Source organism: Micrasema longulum, unplaced genomic scaffold (genome assembly GCF_059751315.1).
Source record: "Micrasema longulum isolate JH-2025_06_02 unplaced genomic scaffold, ASM5975131v1 h1tg001837l, whole genome shotgun sequence".
NCBI classification, from domain to species: domain Eukaryota; kingdom Metazoa; phylum Arthropoda; class Insecta; order Trichoptera; family Brachycentridae; genus Micrasema; species Micrasema longulum.
The window spans coordinates 79,545-101,590 of NW_028279011.1; the positions used below are offsets into that span (position 1 = coordinate 79,545).

Below are 22,046 nucleotides of genomic sequence, written 5' to 3' on the forward strand. Positions count from 1 at the left end.
TAATATTTTTTTACATGTTGACTGTCGACGAGTTTATTTTTTAATTTTTTACCGAAGCATCTGAAATATTCAGTACTATATTTTAAGAGAAAGCGTAATTCTTCTTCGCTGTCTCAATCCTGGGAATTGGTTTGAAGCAATGTCCTGCATCTCGTCCTCCATTGGTCTCTATTCTCTGCAGGCTTCTTCAGCTCGACATATGAGGCGCGGTTCAAATCCTCGCACACTTGCTCCAAATACTCCTGCCGGGGGCGCCCTTTGTTATGTGTACCCTCAACCATTCCCTCTATTATGTCATGCAGGAGACCCTCATGGCGTATAATGTGGCCGATCTATTGGGCTCACCTCTCTGAGTTGGCTTTGATTACGCGCCTCCCTTCTACGATTCTGGGGAGAACTTCGTCATTAGTGATGCGGTCTCTAGAAAATTACTAATATTTTATTAAAAAATCTTTAATTTTTCTTAAACGCAAACCTTGCTTCTGAAATACGGTTTCTGTTTCGGCAGAACATCTTGTTTTAGTCGGTCACTACTATTAAATCATCATCATTCCATGTCCGCTCCCTAGTAGGAGCATATGATATCCACAAAGAGCTTCCGTGTACATATATCGGTTGCCAATTTCTGTGCGTCCTCCAAAGTTCCGAAGTTCTGACATAAACCACCGACGAACAGTCAGCAGTGGTCGTCCAGGACGTCGAGAACCTGATGCCTTATAAACGGCCTCCGTAGTGTAGTGGTCAAGACGCTTGACTCACGCACGGAAGGTTCCGGGTTCGATTCCCGGTGAGAACACAAAAATTAAATATATGATTTTTATCAAGCCTGGGTGCTCTGTGATGTAATTCACCACTGTAATTAGGCCTCCTGGCCTGTTGTGGTGCAAAAAAAAAAGTAAAACAAAAAATGTAAATGTAAATCTAAATAAAGTAAGCAAGCGTGGTTAAGGCTCTCAAGAGGTATTCCCAGTATATGGCCCAGCTAACCGTATCACTTCCGCTTGATGACAGTTGTCACCGGAGTTTGCTGCGTCCGTTCTCCTTTTACTCCATTCCTCACAAAGTCAAACCGCCGCACAGCCAAAATTCTTCTGAGACATCTATTCCCAACAACAACAAAACATCACGCCGTTGCCCGGTAGGGTAATTCTAAAAACCATGTATTTTGCTGTTTTGCGCCCTAGTGAGGTACCACAATTCGCGTCTGTAGACGAACATAGGTGTTATGTAGGCGTTATAAAGATGAAATTTGGTTTTCACTGAGTAAATATCCGATATCCCGACAGCATCTATTCCGCACTCCCAGTTCTTTTAAATAAGTTGAGTCATGTTGTATTTTGTGTTTGTGGTGATATGGGGCGCTTATTTTATTATTTGTAATTATTGTTATTTGATTATTTACTAACAGAGTGAGTTTGATTTACTGTGCGAATTTTTTAAGAATTTATGCTGTGTACCTTTAGGTGATAATTGATTATAAATGTCAACAATATTTTGAGTTTGTCCAAATTTTTGCAGACAAAGACTGACAATTACCTGGTCCATGAAGAAGTATAGAAATTGAAAAAATAACATTTTCAGGCGTTGCCTAGTATGAAGGTGAAATAATTCAATTATATGAATCTCACCCGCATAAATAAGGGTTTCAGCTCTTTAACTTCACAAACATCAACAGATGAAAGAATTAAAGGAATATAGATGTTAAAATATAGGTAGAATGGTGAATGTTACACAGTGTGTAAAGTGGCCACTTAAACCAGCCATTGACAGGTCATAAACCCTGTAGATGCCTAAACTTCTATTTTACCTTATCTTAAATGTTCTTCATCTTTGTTGTAATATGTTGATTATAAATGTATTTTGATCACGATAAATGTGCAAAAACCATCGAACAGTTTGACAAAGAATGAGTAATGATTTTGTAGTAGTTGTATCAAGACACAAAAGCCTAATCAAACATAAAATATGGATACAAGAATATCGTATCAAAATCTATCTTTATTCTATACGGCTTTATTTCTAAGTATGTCGGGCATGGTAATCGTGGGCATTGAAACCGCATTATAAATATATTTAAAAACTTAGGTAGATAGGAAACACACCACATCATTAATCGTGACCTCAAATCGCAAGCATGCTAAAATATTGACTGTTTCGTGACTAATGAAGCAAGGTCTCAATAGGTTAACACGAAGAAGAGAGAAAGCGTATGTTAGAATAGCGTACAAGTTAGTATTATGAAGGACATGTGGCCAAGACATATTTTTTCAGGAAAAAAATATAATAGTAAAAAAATATATATTTACATTTTTTTTCAGCACAACAGGCCAGGCCGTGTATTACAATGGGAAATTTATGTATTTTTATTTCATAAGGTGATTCAACAAAGACACATAATCATCGTCATTATCATTCCCTTTTCTGCACCTATTGGTGCAAATATACAAGATGCACATACCTACTAAAAAACAAAAAAAGAGATAAAAATATATGCAGGTATTCGTCGATACAACAAAAATGAGATCTGTGGCGGAAATGTCAACGTATGAAAAAAAGGTAAAGAACTAAAATCTTTATCGATTTTGGTGAGATTAATCTGATTGAATTATTTCACCTAGATACTGGGCAACGCCTTAAAATACTTTTAAATTTTTATGTAAAGTGGCCACTTAAATCAGCCGACGACAGTTCGTAAACCCTGCAGATGCTTAGACTGCTATAATCCTTTCTTTTCAATGTTCTTCATCTCTGTTGTAATATCTCAATGTTGGTAATATTTTTAAAAATAAATATCAAGTCAATTTTTTGTTATTTTCATTTTAGACTATAACGAAACAAATCCGAGCTTCAAAACTCACCTGCAAAATACGAGAATATTATGATATTTAATGACATAATTTCTATGAATTTAATATGAGATAATGCCTTTCATGGAATTGATTTATAAATAAGCTGCTCTTTTTCAACTTTGTATTATCATCTGTTGCTTTAGACATTTATTTATTTTATTTTTTGTTGTTTGAAAATAGTACCTAGGAAACAAGTAGAAGAATTTGTGTATCTGGGAAGCATGTTTTCAAGAGACGGAAGAGTAGAAAAATATGTTGAAATAAGAGCGAACGCGGGCAACAAAATGAGCGGCGCACTAAGAACAGTAATTGCTAATATAAATCTATCAATCGAAGCTAATCTGGAAGTGCACAACAGAGTTTTAATTACCACACTTATGAATGGAACTGAAACATGGAACTGGCAGAGGAAGAATGAAAGCCTAGTAAACGCGGACAAAATGCGATCTTTGAGACGAATATGTGGGAAGTCAATGTATTCATGATAAGGTTAAGAATGATGAAATCAGGCAAATGTGCAAATCTGAGATATGTGTAATAAATAAGATTAGGAAAGGGCCTTTGCGATGGTTTGGTCATGTTGAACTAATGGATGACAAAATAATAGTAAAACACCTGTCTCGCCATGTATACCTATACATGGCGAGATTAAAGGGTAACGTTGGACGAGGATAACCGAGGAAGACGTGGCATGATTGGATAAACCATTGTAAGTCAGGGTTGGTATTCTGAACGCAAAAGCGCGCATAGAAAACGTACTAAATACACACTAACAGAGCGATTTCTTCACGCGCAATTCCGTTCAGAATACCAGCTCGGATCATGTTAAAAGCAGGCAGAACCGAAGGGCACGTATGACAAGATGTATTAACGTGGAAGAAGCTAGAAATGTATGCAAGGATAGACGTGTATTGCGGTACATTATTTTTGCCTATCCTTACGGGGAAATGGCGTGAGGAAAGTAGTAGTATTAGTAGTGAAAAAAGTACCTATTACACATTTTATTATTTAACACGTGTTCTTTTGTTCCAACCACTGAACTGAGAATACACTGGAGTCTCGTTTTACGTGTTATTTTTAAACGGTCAATTAGTAGAAAGATCATGTAAGGAGTTCTAAAGGGGACAAGGAAAGGCTCCAGAAAAAATAAGAATGATATGACAAGAAAAGTTGAAAACTACTAAAAGAATGTGTCCTATCGGCATGTTGGTTTTTTGGTTTAGCAAATAAAGGTCTCGAAATCGGTAGATCTAGAAAAGTCAGGAAGTTAAAAATAAACAGTGTTTAAATTACTCCTTTTAAAATAATGTTAATTAAACAAAACAGATTTAGTATATTACAACAGAGAGAAAGAACATTTCAAAGAGGGGAAAACTAATAATTCTAGGCATTAACAGGGCTTATGACCTTCTATAAATGTTCTCCATCTCTGTTTTAAAATATTAATATTATTAATAATATATTAAAACAGAGGATTGAATCCAGTTCCGTCTACAAAAATTTGGAAAAACTCAAAATATTGTTGATAAAACTAGTTGGTCTAAGAAGAACACAACAATTTAATGTTTTAAAGAATAATAATTCGGTCAGAATCTCACCTGCGTCTATAAAGGTTTCAGCTCGTTTACTTCACATAGATGAACTGAATTGAAGAAATATGGATTTTAAACATAGACAGACTGGTACTTGTTATATAGTGTATAAAGTGCCCACTTAAACCAGTTAATGACGGGTCATTCAAAATATTGTTGATAAAACTAATTTCATGGCAGCTAATCTTCAACTTGATAGTTCCTATTCAAATTAAGTGATTTCTACCGTCTTAAAACTAGGTTTTTTTTTATCTACATGTTGTTTTATGAGGATGGTATATTAACATGAGAATGAATACATTATGCAGGAAGATGCCCGGAAAGGTTCTTTTGATATAGCCGTAACTTTCTTATGTAAATGAACGTAGTTTCAAAGCATCGTTATTGTGCAATGCTCATGCTTAACGTTTGGGACTAAACATGAATTCGAGGTATGCCTGAACTCGGAACATTTTACCCTTTTCATATCGCTTCAGATAATATGGAAATTTTATCGTGAGTTGATTAAATTTTTAAAATGTTTATAAATTATAAACAAATCTTAGATACAAACTAGATATAAATAGAAACCTTCACCCAAGCGTCAATCATAACCATATTACAATATACTCTAATGATACTAAGTGAAAGAGTCAACACTATTCTGGCATCGAGACAACACTATGACGTAGGCAAAAAGGTCCATAATCTTTTGCCAGAATCGTGGAAAGACGGGAGTGCTGTCAAGTTGCGCAAGGCGTTGACCTCGCTCTTTTATTACATTGGTCTTAGGGAGTCAGGAAAATTAATGCATGCCACGGATTGGAGATTGTTACTGGATGTCAAAAATAAAATATGAAAATAAAGAATTATTTAAAAAAATACATACACAGATGGCAACCATGAAGTTTCGCATTATAAATAAATTTTCTATGTTTTATGAATGTATATATGTGTATGCGCATGGGTGTATGTACGTGTGTGTGTATGTACATGTGTTTATGTGCATGTGTGTATGTATATATATCAAAATGTGTGTACGAGTAAGTTTATATTTTATTAGTCTGCTCTCTATTAATTTATTAACTATTATCATGTAATTAGCTTGAAATGGGGTATGTACCATTGTTAGCTGGGTAAAGTGAAAGTAAAATTATATTTTTGATAAAAGGTGTAAATATATATATAAAATAAAACTGTTACAATTTTTTGAAAGGTTTGATGGCTGATTTAATTGAATCTGTGCAGAAAAAAAAATTTCGCACTCCAGTTTCAAAAATTTAACCTTAGAAGAACCCTTCATTCTTATATTATGTGCCTTGTATATTTTGGTGTATGTAAGTTAGCAGTTAGGAGACAGATTGGCCAATGCAATATACCGTTTTCGGCGGAATTCAAATCATAAACGATAAATATTTTTAATGCTACTAATACTCGTAATACTAATAAATGAACTGTTTGATAAGTTGGAACGTTTGCAGAATGTTTGTATACGTTATATCTTTAATCTTCGCAAATTTTACCACATAACCGAATAGCGCACGCAACTACACTGGCATAGAAAAAAACATTCACATTCTATCACTTCTTTATAATATATTAAATAACCCACTTCGCCTGTTTATCTGAGAGAGCTCTTCTAACCTTTATCACAACATGAACTATCTCTTCGCTCTAGTAACGAGAGAACCCTTTTATTACCTCTTCACCGCTCTAATTGTCTTGCCTCCTCTTTCACAGTAGTAGCTGCTCTATTGTGAAATAATCTATCTTCTAATGTTAGAGATGCCTCTTCATTTACATTTAAATGAATATTTAATTATCACTATCTAAATGTTTAAGTTGTTCTTTACTTCTTCTTTTCATCCAATCACCTCTCCTCTCCTCTCTTTATAGTACAGTGTTAATTTTTTAGACAATTTTTGTTTAAAATTATTAGTGTACATTTTTTAGTTAACGTTTATTTTAAATTGTTATACAAAATTGTAGTATGTTACAATATGTTCATTTACTTGTAATTTTCTCAAACTGAACGGTTTGGGTAGGTAGAAAGAAAATGCTTTAAGGCAATTTGCCTGCCCTAATGTGTATATAAATGGTAAAAAAAAAAATAAGTACCAAAAATATATTTTTTTACCTGATAGTATTTCATAGACCCTTATTAATTTAAAAATGAAAAAAAAACTGTGATATTTCAAAATTGCAACATTGACAAAAGGTTTTACAAATTCACTAACGACACAGTGCCAAATATATGTTTTCAAGTGATAATGTGTTTTGAACAAATTTCCAATTCTTAGTATCAGGAGAACATGAATAACACATATATGATACGGGTCCATACTGATTTTCAATGCGGGAATGGAAAACAGTAGATAGGCGCAAATATGCAAGTCATTGCGGCGCACACACATTATGAAACTAATATACATAAATACATATGCATTCATGGAAGTATGACGTAGCTTTTGAGTACGAGCGAAAAATGGTATTGTCCTTTAAAAATTGAGTGATTTTTACGTTGCGTGGAAAAAACAAAAGTTTTCGATTTTTTTAAATGGTTTTGTTACACACAGTAATTTTACAATGCTTGATAATACAATAGTTACAATACTTGAGAATTTTTGAAGATTCAAACAAATACAAATCATAGAAAAGAAAGTAGGAGTATTCCAAATGACAATAATGTTTAGTATGAAAATATGTATATAAGATTGCTGGTTGGTCAATGAGGTTGAGTGTGTTTGTATACCTAATACTACTGTATATTTTAAATTTGTTGCGACAGAGAGCAAAAACATTTTTGAGAAGGCAATATGGGAGTCTGGGCATTTACAGAGCTTATGACTTGTCATTGGCTGGTATAAGTGGTCACTTTACACACTGTTTAACATTCACCATTCTGTTTATGTTTGAACATCCACATTTCCTGTAATCTTTGCCTGATACAACGCAAAGTAAGAAAATACAAAAATGGTAATTTATTAACGAATAGTGTCCATTTATCCAATTAATAAGGATGAATATAACACTTTTTTGTCGGCCTCGTGGTGTAATAGTCAGCGCGTTAGCCTGCCATGCAAGAGGTTTTCGGTTCGATTCCCAACATGGTTGATGTGAAATATTTATTTAAAAGGGTGTTTTCACACTAGAATATTTCATAGTCCCTGGACTGGTACCTGAAGCGTAAGACTGATCATCTTATCTTCATGTAACAAAAAATGATCAACATACGCTGCGATTGGTGAACCAATGCAGTGCCCTCTGCACTATCAGGTGCGGAAAGGGAACGATGATGATGACTATGAATATAACGATATGAGAATAGTTTAAAACATTAAAAAATGATAAAAGTAGCATTGACAAAAGGGAGATCAATAATAATATATATCGTCACCCTAACTTGTAAAACATGTCCACAAATGGTCGAAAATCATATTTTGGGGTATTTTGTTAAGACTTCAAATATTCTATATGTGTTGTGTAAGATAAGAACATTCGTACAATGTTACATTATTTAAAATAAATACAAATAAAAAACTTCGCTATTTAAGTAAAAACTGTTCTTACTCTCTCCCGCACATAATAAAGTTTCGGACTTAAGACTTTTACGAGTTAGGCCGATGCGACGGTAAAAAAAAATCCACATCACAAAATAAATTACCCGGAGAAAGAAAGATATTTAAAAATGTTTTTTGAGCGTCTGTCAATGTTAAATCAGGCAGTGGTACTAAATATAAAGGGTCATGATGCATTTGATTGGGCGTAGTCGGGTGGTAATTATTTAATCATTATTTAAACGACTGGTTACGCTACGAACGTTTATAAAAACGCTATAATCGACCGGTACACTTAATATTAGTTAAAACGGTGTCAAGCTTACGTATTCTTTTTCAGTTTCAATCGTGAGAATTGGTTGGCAGCAAAGCCCTGCATTTCTTTCTCCATTCCGTTCTGTCTTCAACTCTATATATCGTGGCTATTTGCTTTTAATACTCTCAACGAGGACGCCCTTTGTCAATCAACTCCTCAATCATTCCTCGCAAAAGATTTTCATGTCCTTTCTGCAAGCCTTTCCAATATAGTGATTGACAGTTGCCTTGTTTTCTTCAATCCTGCTGAGAACTTCGTCATTTGTAATGTAGTTTTTCAGGGAAATTTTCAGTATTCGTCTATAGGTCCACATCTCGAAGGCTTCCAATCTTTTTTTATTTTTTTCAATATTGCGCAACTGGCAACCGTACATCAAAATAAAACACGCATATTTATATTTATTTTATTTTTATTTATTATGGTTTGCAAACAATAAACAATACAAACAAAATTGGTATAATAATCACAATGTGTTATGTTTTTACTACTTGCTTGCGCAGCCAGAGGTCCACGCTGCATACTTTTGGATGTTAATATGTATATATATATATAGTTGGATAATTTATAAAGCGCCGTTTTTGTGAAAATCACCTCAAGGGCGCTGTACAATTAATAAATATCCCAGTACGTCTTGCAGCTACAGAGCGCATGGACGGTTGGGATTCTAGTTCCTCGTTTTCAATTAAGATCAATAAAAAATTATAATAGATAGGAGCTAGATTACAGGACGTCTTGCAGCTACAGAGCGCATAGACAGTTAGAAATTTAGCCCCCATTTACACATTTTAAAAATTGACAAATAAATTTAGTGTATTACAAAATAATAATAATATGAATAGTAAAAAGGAGTAAGATTACAACACGCCTTGCTGCTACTAAGCGCATAGACGATTGGAATTCTAGACCCCGTTTACAAAATTAAGGTATTTTAAAATTGATATATTAAAGCTAGATAACCAATCATCGTGCAGCTACAAAGCGCATGGATGAGAGGAATTCCAGCAAAGTTAAAACAATATCAATAAATTTATAAAAAATAGAGTATAGTAGTAAATTAGTCAAGTGTTCATACCAAGAAGTAAGCAATAAAAAACTAAATAAATCAAACACTGTGCGGTTTGACATAAAACCTGTGTGGTTTGATTACTAATAATACCATCAACAAAATATTTTTTTCGACATACAAAATATTTTTGGGCGCTTACGTTTCAAAACTCTCCCACAATTTCACAGTAAATCCAAAAAGACTATTCGCCGACGACACTATGTGGGAATTAACACGGCGCAATTAAAATTACATACCTACGATAGTAAATTATGCCTCCCAATGTGGGCCGCATGATTAAACCTTTGTACGTATTTATAGCAAGTACTCGTATATAAACTTTCATAATACACCGTTTGTCGGAAAATTAAACGGACAAGTTAACGTTGTTATTAAATAAACGATTTTCATTATGCAATACGGCCTACTCTAATAATTTTATTATATTTATACGTATTTATTTGTGTTCCATGGCGTTTATTGCGCGCTATACTCACGTATGGCTCTAAGTGTTCGGATTGATAAAAAAGATGAGACATCTCTCCTTGCGTTTGAGACAAAAATACTAAGAAAGATATTACGGAGTTGTGCAGGAAAACGGAATTTGGTGAATACGGTTCAACGAAAATATTATTATGTATACTGCAATATTTACAATGAGCCCAACATAAAGCAATTTATTAAAATAGGTGGGCTGTGATATATGCAGGGCATGTGGGAAAAATGAGTGAAGAAAGAGTCCCCAATAAGATACTTCACACAAAGTTCCAAGTAGACGCAGCGTTGGTAAACACAAACTATGATGGTTGGCTGGAGTACAATAGTTATAGTTTAAATAGGCTTCAGTAATAAAAGGTGCTTACTTCAAAGCGATTATAAACTCCAATAAATCCAAATTCCAGCAAAAAATGTTTGCTTGAACGTGAATTTTGTATGGCTTTTGGAAATCACCTAGACGGTAAGCTTAACGATCGTCTGTATAAATGTACCGATCGACTACAAAGCCGGCTCTTTTAACGTCTCGATACATAGACTCGGAAAGATACTAAAACAGAAGAAAAAAATATAATAACTAAATTATTTTTTTAGAGTGGTAACATTCTGACGCCTAGATACTCTTATTTGTTAATAGGCTAAAATCTAGCGACATTATTTTCACATCTAGGTGTTCGTTTTACTAAAGTGACAGTTAAGTCGGAATTTAATTCGAATTTAAAATTTACTTATTTCTCTCACATATTTTTAATAGGCTTTTAAGAAAAAAAGTGCCAACCTCAGAACGATTAAAATTTTTAATAAATTGGTATCTGTAGTGTACCTTTATAGTCGGTCGGGAGACTTTTATTTTCAACTATGTCGTCATACTGAAGCTATGTCATTTTAGAGCGTAGATATGTGTACCGTGACGTACGCTTCCCCTTATTTTATATCTATGTACCTACCCAAAGCTTGAAGGGGGGGGGGGGTCGGTAGTATATCTTTATAATCGCTGTTTGCAGTAGACGTCCAGGAATAAAGAAACCGATACCAAACAAAGGACGAGTCGTGCGTCTAAGGTAATGTTGTGGTCTCAGAGTCGGTAGGTCAGAGGTTGGAATCCTGCTATACCACAACTATCGCATTTCTTAATACGGGTATTTAAAACTATAAGAAAATGGCCCAGAAAATTGTAATATTTTGATAGTTAGAACGCTAATATTTTTTTTAAAAGTAAGCAAGCATGGTTTGGGCTCTCAGGAGGCATCCTTTGTTATGTAAATATAGTTAAACGTTTAAAATATAAAGTAAAGCCGTTTATTTGAAATATTAAATTGCAACACATAAATATTTTTTTTGCAGCAAAAAAATCGCTATTTAAAAAAAAAAAAATCTTTTATTCAGGAAATATACAGTACGGTTACAAAGTTTTATATTTTACACAGTTAGACTTAGCTCTAATGGACCAGTGACGTTTCCATATTATATAATGATTATATTATGTAAGGTTATGAAAGTACAAAAAAGAGAAGGGAAAAAAAACATAAATGGAAGTTGTTTAAAAATTAAAATTAATGTAAACAAAGTTATTTAAAAGTTTGTACTTAGTATTTACAAATGGAAATAATATTAAAAATGAAGAAAAAAAATTTGTAAAAGTAATTAAAATGAAGAGTGAAAAACATAAATATACACCCTTAATTATATCTTAAAATGAAATAATATAAGACAATAAATTTAAGTAAATTTTAAAAAACATCTTCAAAATTAAAGACACATTATAGTAAGAGCAACTATATATAGATTTTATACAAAAAAGTAATTAAAAGTAGTTTTAAAGTATAAAAACATAAATGCAGCAGAGAAAAAAGAAAAAATAAAAGTAATGTATTAGATGTAGCTATTGTAGAAGACTTTTTGTTATTCGATTTACAATGTATTTACTAACCGGTTGCATAATATCTAAATCAATTTATTTTATAGCTGTAAAAAGTAGGTATCTGAATTTAAATTAGAGCTTAGCGTAATTCAGTTACTTGCTTCCATTGTAACGGAAATTTTTGCGCCGAATGATATGTTCCTTTACTTTCTAATTATGAATCAAATCGATTATCTGAAAATTCGTTTTCAATTTCGTTCAAATCGAACTATCTTATTCAGATTAATATAATTTTAAACCAAAATATTTGAAAACAATATTTTGAGTTTGTTCAATTTCCGAGACGGTAATATAGTAGTCTAGGCATATACAGGGCTAATGACCTGTGATTTGCTGGTTTAAGCGGCCACTTTACACATTGTGCAACATTCACCATTCCGCCTATATTTAAACATATTTATCCCTTCAAATCCTTCATATGTTGATGTTTGTGAAGTTAAAGACCGGAAACATTTATTTATGCGGGTGATATTCGTGTAATTAAATAATTTCAAACTATTCGAGATAAAGAAAATCAAAACTTTTTTGAAATTATTTTATTTTATTTGAAATACTAACAGACTTGCATGTTATATTACTAAGAAATATCAGAAAATAAAAAATCATTATTATTATGGCCCGCCAGCTTATTATTTTTATTCACTTAAATTTTACAAAATATGGCGATGCTTTAAACAATATAAAAAATAAGATATTCTCGATAAAACCAAAAAAAATATATCGACAAAACAAGTATCTATTGGGAAGGGAAAATATGTAAAACAACGAGGAGTGGTAGAGGATGAATCAAGAAAAGTAGAAGTTTAAAATAAGGAAGTTTAGTTCTACCGGAAATTAAATAATAAAAAAGATTTGAATAAAAACGAACTACTTTGAACGACGTAACTAATTCATCTGAATCAACCAATAAGTTGTTTTTAAGATGTAATGAACTAACTTAATGAAGCATTAATAAAAATAATAAGAGAGTTATAATAGATTTCCGGTTTACGGTAAGTCAATTGACCAATAAGCAGGACTCGGCGTGAAGAAGGGGGAGGAAACTTAAGACAGCTCACGCGGAGTAATTTCAAAAATACAAACCTTTAAAAAAATTATAGCTCCAAAAATACGATACGTTAAAGTAAAAGATTTTTTCGGGTAGTTTAATAGTTTATAAACAAATAAAAAATGTAAAAAAAGGTTAAAAAAGTTCTTTAATTATTTCATAATTCAAAATTATTGCTAATGTTTTTTTATTACAAAACTTTCCAACATTAAAATGCATTAAACCGACTGATTTTACTCGCTTGAAGAAATTTATTTTTTATTTATTATTTGATTTTGTTTGTACAAAAAAAGATTTATATTTATTTCTTACGGGCAAACAATTGTCCGCAGCGGTGTACCTGGCTTGGACACTTGCTGCAGATGTCTAAAAAGAGATTTAAACCAATGAGGAACTTCATCCCTACGGGAAATTGGATTAAAAAAATATTTTCTTGCGCGCGGTAAAAATTAAAGCATTAAATAGTCCGGTAAAATTTCTCAAAAATGTAAGAATTTTTTTTTTTTTTTTATAAAATCGCACTACTTTGAATAACGTCACTGGTTCATATGAACCATCTAATCATATGAGAACTTTAAAGGATATCCGGTTTAGTCACCGTAAATGAACCAATCGGAAGAACTGTCATAGAACGACCTTTGACGCCACATGCGGAGTTATTTTAGAAATACAAAACTTCAAAAAATCTAAAAATAAAAAAAAAACAAAATTTGGCTCATTTTAATATTCTATTAACAAATAAAAAAATAAAAAAAGACTCTGAACTTCCTCATTCACACCTGCAGGCTTCCGCCCCGGCCGTCCTGGAAGGTCGTTGATGTCGATTTTTGACTTTATTCAGTGTGACTTAGGAATGCGCGGTTGACGTGAAGAGGTGAAAGTGCTGATGATGTTAACTTGATGTGGAAAATAAGAAAAAAAACATATTTTAGATATTCGTAGATGACTTCGGGTCCAAGTCCCAGAAAGATCAAAATTGAAATATAATTATTATTCACGATAATAATTCCAATTTGTTGATTCCATATAAAAAAATACAAAAATATGCAATAAAATATAGGGCCGTACTTATTAGATTTCCTTATACCGGGTTTATATTAAGAAATAACTATACCCGGTTAAACTATTTATAACCGATATAAAAAAAGATTACTTATAAAAATATTTATTACTTAATATAACAATTCGCAGGTTATTTCGTGCTTAATTTTTTTAAACAGTCAACACTGATGTATGCGCGTGCGCAGTAACTTTTATAACAACACAAACAAACGTCAAAGTCTAATTGAGACTACTGTCAGTGTAATTGAAAACATGGAGAAAACCGTCAGAAAAAGAAATTAAAATTAGGAAGAAGAGGAGAAGGTAAAAACGAATTATATAGTTTCGTGTATCTTTTTTTATCACAGTTAATTTAAACACATACAAACATATAAAATTTCAGATATTATTGAAACAAATAATTAAAAATCACTTGAATCGCATTGAGAAGGTCACAGGACTTCGAAATTGTTTGAAATTGAAAAAAAAAAACTCATAAACCATCCATTTTGATTAGCGAAAAATATGACTTTTGACAGTTCGCTTGCTTATTCCAACGTTAGACAACATAATGTACAGTTAAAAGTTTCTACGGTCGCTATCTCAGATTAAAACCGAGTTTAACTCTATGCGAGGTTTATAAGAAATACTTTTTGCTAAACCATCATTATTCTACCACTATTTTCAAGCTAAACTTTATACCCGATTTATAAGTAAGGCCCATTATCTTTAAGTTCTTTTATTCATATTCAAATACTGAAACTTGTTCATATTCAAGGAAGTCAATTCGAATAATATTAGTAATTACACAAAATACACGACAAAAATAATTTAATGTCGACATTTTTCACTTCCTCTTACGTGTTTTTTAATATTGTTAGGTTTGGTAATATTTTTTATTGTAACAATGTTGAGTCCAAATGTTTAAAGACAGGAAATATTTCCTTCCTAGGGAGTTATTAAGATCTACATTTGTTACAACGGAGAGGGAAAACATTTTTTAGAAGGGAATACGGAAACCGAGACACGAGTCACCGCAGGTTTCGGCTGAGCCAATAAGGAAATGTAATTTTTTAAAAACATTTTTAAAGTTATAAGGGTCTATAAAATACTGTCGAGCAAAAAACGTTTTTTTACTACTTTTTAAATTTATAATTTTAAATTTCCGCAAAAACGGTCATTGCTTTGGCCACGCCCCTAATACGTCACGATTCATAATAATTTACAACTTTTTTCCAGACTGTTGGAATTTTTTTAGAACATCGTCACAAATCTTGACGAAACAATTGTCAATAAAAAGCATTTTATTTATTTTTTATTCATTTATTTATGGTTCCATTCCAATTTTTAACATAATTGCAATAAAACCAGTGAAAAAAAATAAAACAAAAATAGCATAATATTAAAAAAGAACAAAACATCGAAAAAAGTATACAATAGTAAATAGTATTTATAAAAATATAAAATAAATAAATATAACGAAAAGAAAACGGTCAATTTAATAAAACAGCAGTTTTAAAAAAGAGGAAAAAAACAACAAAAAAGTAAAAAAAGGACTTTAAAAGGAATATTAAAAAGTTAACATTACAGTATACAAGTGTTATTTAAACCCTCTAAGGTCCAAAACCATGATGATCAGTTTGGGCAAGAAGACACATTAGCATATTTAAAAAAGTATTTAGAACAAAGAAAATTTAAATAAATAAAATATTAGAAAAAACAAATGGTTGCTTACTTCTGCAGGAGAGAAGTGAGGGGAGCGCAGCGCAGTATCAGAGTCCCCCCTTCCCCCTCCTCGTTTTACTCCTGCAGAAGTAAGCAACCATTTGCTTTTTTTGATATTTTATTTTTTGTGCCAATATGTCTTCTTGCCCATACTGATCATCGTGGTCTCGAATGTGACAACCTGTATATAAATATTAATACTAAACAATTATACATGTTAAAAATACAAGAGAAAGGAATTAAAACAAAAGTGAAGAACAGATAACATGTCGCGTTTTTCTAGTGATATGTTATTTATTTTTTTAAGTTATAAAATAAAACATTTCTCCACAATATCCATATTGATTTTTATAGTAAAATATTTTTTTCTAAATCCGTTTCATATATTTTTAAAAGTATTCGTAGTATGTGATATATCCCTATTTTAAGTCGAAACCGAAACTGCAACCGCAGCCAAACTCGTTTTATTGCCGAAACTGACCGAAACCAAAGGTTCGGTCAGTCTCAATATAGTATACAATCGTTAAGATAATACGTCCCTATATCAGACGATTAATATTTGAATAAATAAAAAAACATTTGTGAAAAAAAATACACTCAATAAAAGAATTATATTTCACAGGATACATTAAGTATTATTACATTTTCCGCCTTATTTACACGGATTCAATAAACCGTCGATTTATCGATACAAGTCTTCTAACGCAATCGATAAACATTATCGTTCATCCATGTATTTGAAGAGGTATAATAAACTCGCAATAAATTCCCAAAAACAGCCATTTCACCTTTTGAATCTGATCAAAATATGACTATTTCAGCGTCTGCGGCTTTGACAAACGAAATTCTGGATTTTATGGGCAATAAACAAGTTTAATGCCGAGTATACTTAGTTAAGTTAAGTACCTACATAGAACCAGCCCACATAACAGACAAGACTAAAAGGCAACATACGCTTACCATAAAGTCACATTTATGTGAAATGTAACAACTTTCTCGTTATTTATAATACAAAAATATCATTAAAAAGCAATGGCGTGGAGGAAGAAAATTTCTTATTTTTTGCGAGTTGTTGGTTTTCTGTTTTATAATTATTACAAATCCCCTACAAAGATCTAACGTTAACGTGAAAGTACGATTTCATTTAATTTAATTTATTTCTGAAAACAAGTTAAGCTTGAATGTTTTGAGTCTGTACAAATGTTTGTGGACAGGCTGGATATCCTCCCTGGGGAATTATAAAGATCTAAATATGTTGCAACAGAGAAAGAATTTTTTTTTTAAGGGAACATGGCTAAACTTGATTCAACTAGTACTGCATTATGTAACTTAGTAGACTTTATAATAATAAATATGTACATCTTCCTTCCGTTCCTTATCCTATCTTCAAGCATTCTTGTCCTAATCCCGCCCAATTTACAATAACTTACTGTTCTTAAAAAAATATAAAAAATTCTTTTCTTATTGAAAAATATTTAAGAGTCAGTGAAAATAACATTTTTACATGTATAAACTTATATATATTTATGTAATATATTTTCTTTACTAACTTTGTATACTTTGTGGAAACTGTTATTAGTTCTGGGTTTATACACTTTATCTGTGTGTTTACTATAAATATGTATGTAAGACTGTTGATTTCTCAAATAAAATAAAATAAAATAAAAATAAGTATAAAAAAAAACGAAAAACTGTTGTTTTCAGGCGTTGCCTAGTATGTAAAATCATTTAGCCATGTGAATCTCACCAACATTTTCAAAGGTTTCAGCTCTTTTTATTTTATTTTTGCACCGCAACAGGCCAGGAGGCCCAATTACAGTGGTGAATTACATCGCAGAACACCCAGACTTGAGAAAAATCACATTGAATTTTTTTGTTCTCACCGGGAATCGAACCCGGAGCCTTACGTGTGTGAATCAAGCATCTTGACCACTATACCACGGAGGAAGGCCGTTTTAACAAAGGTCGACAGACAGAACAGTTGATAAAATGTGTATATTTAAACATAGGCAGAATGGTAAATGTTATCCAGTGTGGCCAAAATGGCCACTTCAACCAGAAAATGTTTTCTTATTTAGGTTTGAAAAAAAACAGATACTTTTGGATAATCATTGTTCTATAAGTCTATGTATATTCACTACACATTGTCACATACATACAATACTCATACACTCATACACATAAACACTCACCCTCACATACCCCAAATATATATATTCTAATAAAAGTAATCCTTGTAATATAATTGAGACCCATTTTATATATTTATTTCTACAAACAAATTGAGTCCATTGTATAAATTCTATAATGTGTTTTCGTTTTACATATATATTTTTATGAAAAAATGACAGGTCATAAGCCTTGTAAATTAATGCCTAGACGTACTTATTTCCATCTCAAAAATGTTTTCCCTCTCTGTTGCAATACATTTGGAATATATATTCAAGCTTAAATGATAATCCAGTCACGTACATATATGTTTAAAAAAATAATATTTTTCGTTTTTATAGTTTACCGGAAGATTTCAATTTTAGATACTATTTTCAACAAGTAAATAACTTACTGTTGTTCACTTCGTTGTGTAGTGATTAACGCGTTTGCCTATCGTGCAAGAGGTCTTGCGTTTAACTCCAGACATGAAAACTTCTTTCCCTTTAATAATTCATCTCTGTTTTGAATAAATATCGTGTTTCCATGCATGCCATTTCAATGTAGAGTTGAATTGAGTTGAGTAAACAAAACAAGAATGTTGAGGAAATGTTGATTTTTAAACATAAGCAGAATGGTAAATGTCATACAGTGTGTATTGTGGTTACTTAAAACTGCCAACGACAGGTCATTAGCCCTGTAAATGCCAAGACACCTACAGTCGCTTCCCAAAAATATTTTCTTCTTTGTTGCTACGAACTGAAATACTTGGTTCACTCCCACTTATTTATTTAACCAATTAGCGCTTTCTCCGTCTAATGGGCATCTTTGGAATTTTCAATATTACAGTGTTGAGATTATTAATGCAAACATTTTTTTTTACTTAAATCACGTTTGAAAGAACGATTCCGGATTTGTTTCTTTAGCTCCTTTCGTTTTCTCTTTCCTTTTCTTTTGTAAAATACTAGCATTGAATTATTATTTTTTTCTCAGTTGATGTAATTTATCAATTTTATTTATTTTGAAACATTGAGAGATTACTAACGACACTCACATAAACACAAAATCAAATTTAATTAGGCCCCGATTACGATGGGAGTATAAAATAATTTTCTTTCATTATTGTTCAAAATTAAAAGCGAATTTTCTGTTTGAATTTTTTTTTTTTTTCTAATCATCTTTTATAACAGGTTGCTGACGAAGACTTGCAAATTTTTTTAACAAACATACACATTTTTGCACTAAAAAAACACTTATTTTATAGATAGTTGAAGAAAACTAATCATGTTAACTATCTTAAATACCAACTCAGTACTTTATGGTAAATATGTTAAAAGGTGATTAAAAAACATATTTTGTATGTAGCCATGTCGCCGCCAAATAGTTCAATCAGCGACTCCACTAAACGGCTTGGCTGTTTTAAATGCTGGCATTCAACTTAATGACTAGGCCGTTCGGCAGAAGAACGTTTAACGTCACTTAGTCTCTATGCTTTAAATAAGAATTGAGTTATTTTAAAAATTATTTCGCTTTGTGAAGTTAGGTTAGATTTAGATAGATTGGGTTAGGTTTTTTTTAAAACTTAATCCTTAACTTAAATTTATAATTAATCCTAAACCTAACCTAATAAATTAAGGGAAAAATAAATTTTTAAATTTAAACTTTACCCAACCTATCCTAACCTAACCAGGTGGCTTTTGGTTAGGTCGTTTACAAAGGCTATTTTTCAACCAGTCAACACGTTGAACGATTAGTTATCTTAAATCATTCAACGAACGGCCTAGCCATTCTCAAGTGTATGCCGGCATTTAATAAACATCTTAGATGCTCTGATAAGTAGCTGATTTTACAATTTAGCGGTGACATGTATTTAATATGAATGTGTGTAAAATAAACCTTTTTATAAACAAATTGTCAACCGAAAAGTCTTTAGACTTCGTGGGTTACAAACATTACTAAATATGAGGCCTACGTATAAATCCAAAGTGCACTTATTCTAATACTTTGAAAAAAGTGAGTTAGTAATGCCACGTATTTCGTCTAGATAATATTTTAAAGTAAAGAAACTAATTTCATTCAATGCAGCCCAAAAAATTAGCTTTAAAGTGTGTGTTAGTTACAAACTAAACTTATTTCGGATTTTTCCAATAGCCATTTGTATTTATTTAAAATCGACTAATTATTTATAAATTTCCTGTCGCGTGTTAAAACAGGTGAACTTTTTTAGATAATTAATTGGAAAACGAAAATAATTAATAAAAAAAAACATTCATGACTTTGACTGCGACATTCTCCATTACACTTTTTTTATAGGCCACTTGTTCCACATAAGTCGCTTTCAAATATACTTTATTCCCTGTTTCGCTTCCAAAAAATATCAAAAAATTTAAACTAAATTAAAAAAACAGACGAGACTCATCCTATATTGAACTCTATACAGTTAAAAATTATGTATATTTTAGAATATGATCTCCAATTTTGAGAACCCTGTTTTAGATAGTAAAAATTAAATGTAAATAAATTGAATATACTTATATCGTTATTATTAGAGCACACATAAAAAAATATGTGTGCCCTATTTCAAGATTCAAAATAAAATAGAATTTGATTGATACAAGTACAATTGATACAAATTAATGTAAAACGAACTCCCTCGCAAAACACGAGTTTTTACTGTATTAGAGAGGAATAATGTTATTATTAATTATGTTTACACAAAATATTTGTAATTTTACACTTATATTATTAACAATTTACTGCAAATGGAAATTTAACAATTTAACAAATTTAACAAACATAATTTTGACAAATAGATTATAGTTATCAAATAAATATTTAAAAAATAAATATTTTGACCCCGAAAACCGTTTTTTGTCAATTGTTTAAAATTTAATTAGGTCGTATAAGTACACTTCAGAAATACAGATCTTATATAATTATTAATTCACGCTGTTATGAAGTACTGAAAAAAATTTCCCGTTGAAATTAAGGCCCCAGACAGGAAATTATTTTAAAATTTTGTCCACAGCATGGCAGGAGCGAATCGTCCAAATAAGCGATTATGCACAGCTTACCATTATATTTGACTGCCAATATCAATGTTTTATGGTAACCTTGTTTATGGGAAAATAAATAAAATAATTACTATTTATTATAAATCGCCACCACCATTTATATCTCACTACAAAAAATAATTAATGAAGTGCGCCCAGCGCCCAGCCCGTTTTCAGTAAATGATGAAACCAGCCGATTACCTCAGCTTATTTCTCCATACAAAAAAGTACATTTTATTCTACATCTTTAACTCAGTCAGGTTTTTTACTACTAAAACAAGCTTGCAGATTACAAATATTATTATAAGATTCTCTATTTGGAAACTAGTATTTTGAACATTATTTCCGAAGGACCATTTTTCTTTGATTGGATACCGTTGACATATAATGTATCACATAGGACATGTGGCGTTCGAAGTGGCCATTTTTGGCATTATTCATTTTAAAAAACCCAGCCAGTGCTCAGTGTTGACATTTAAATCATAATGGATATATCTGCCGAATGTCATTGTGGTATTTTTTAATAAACTTTTAAACATTGTATAAAAATAGAGGCTGATATCTTTTGTGACAATGGATGTAAATTTAGGTAAAAAAATATAGACATTTTGAAAGAAGCAGATATTTAACTTTATTAATTTTATTATATACATATTTTTTCAGTTCGTTTCATTTACATTTATTATATTAAACATAATTTAAATTATTGTATTAAGTGCGAACAATTTTTTTGGTGTGTGCATGAGTTTCTTACACTAATATACAAAGAAATTGGCAATATATGTGTACAAACTGTTTGTTTACCTAATAACAAAATAAATAAAATAGTGTAGAATATCGCGTGGTAAATAATAATTGTTGCCTGAGTTAATTTTCATAGAACCGCGTTACAAATTAATGATATTTTTTTGTAGATTACCTATATAATAAATCAAAAATCGCCACTGCAGCATGAATACAAAGCAAATATTTAATTTAACATAAAAATATGATGAAACGCAAAAAAAATTATTTAGAGCCATAATAATTGAAAACCCTCATCCCTCCATTTATTTGTTCATACGAAAAACTTATTTCATTGGTCGATCAATCAAATCAGCCAGTAATAATATGTCATAATCCTTGGAAAAATCTAGGCTTTTATATTCCTTATTCGAGCGTTTTTTTATCTCTTAGATATGCATGTCAGATCTTGTTTTATCAAACGAATATTTATTAATCTTGATCCCGCTGGATGGATCCAACATACTACGCGTTAAAGCTTAATCAGCCCTTTA

At 31.4% G+C, this 22,046-nt stretch overlaps 1 protein-coding gene and 1 long non-coding RNA gene across 4 annotated transcripts in view; one reads left to right on the top strand and one right to left on the bottom strand.

Moving 5' to 3' along the window:
• Positions 1-22,046, top strand: part of LOC148273775 (BAR/IMD domain-containing adapter protein 2-like 1) — a 349,284-nt gene that overhangs the window by 57,679 nt on the left and 269,559 nt on the right. The gene's annotated exons all lie outside the window — the stretch shown is intronic.
• On the bottom strand, positions 11,559-13,724 carry LOC148273777 (uncharacterized). The gene is made up of 2 exons (XR_015824473.1): positions 13,209-13,724; positions 11,559-12,686 (listed from the first exon to the last, which is right to left on the bottom strand). It is a non-coding gene; the product is annotated as an uncharacterized LOC148273777 (long non-coding RNA).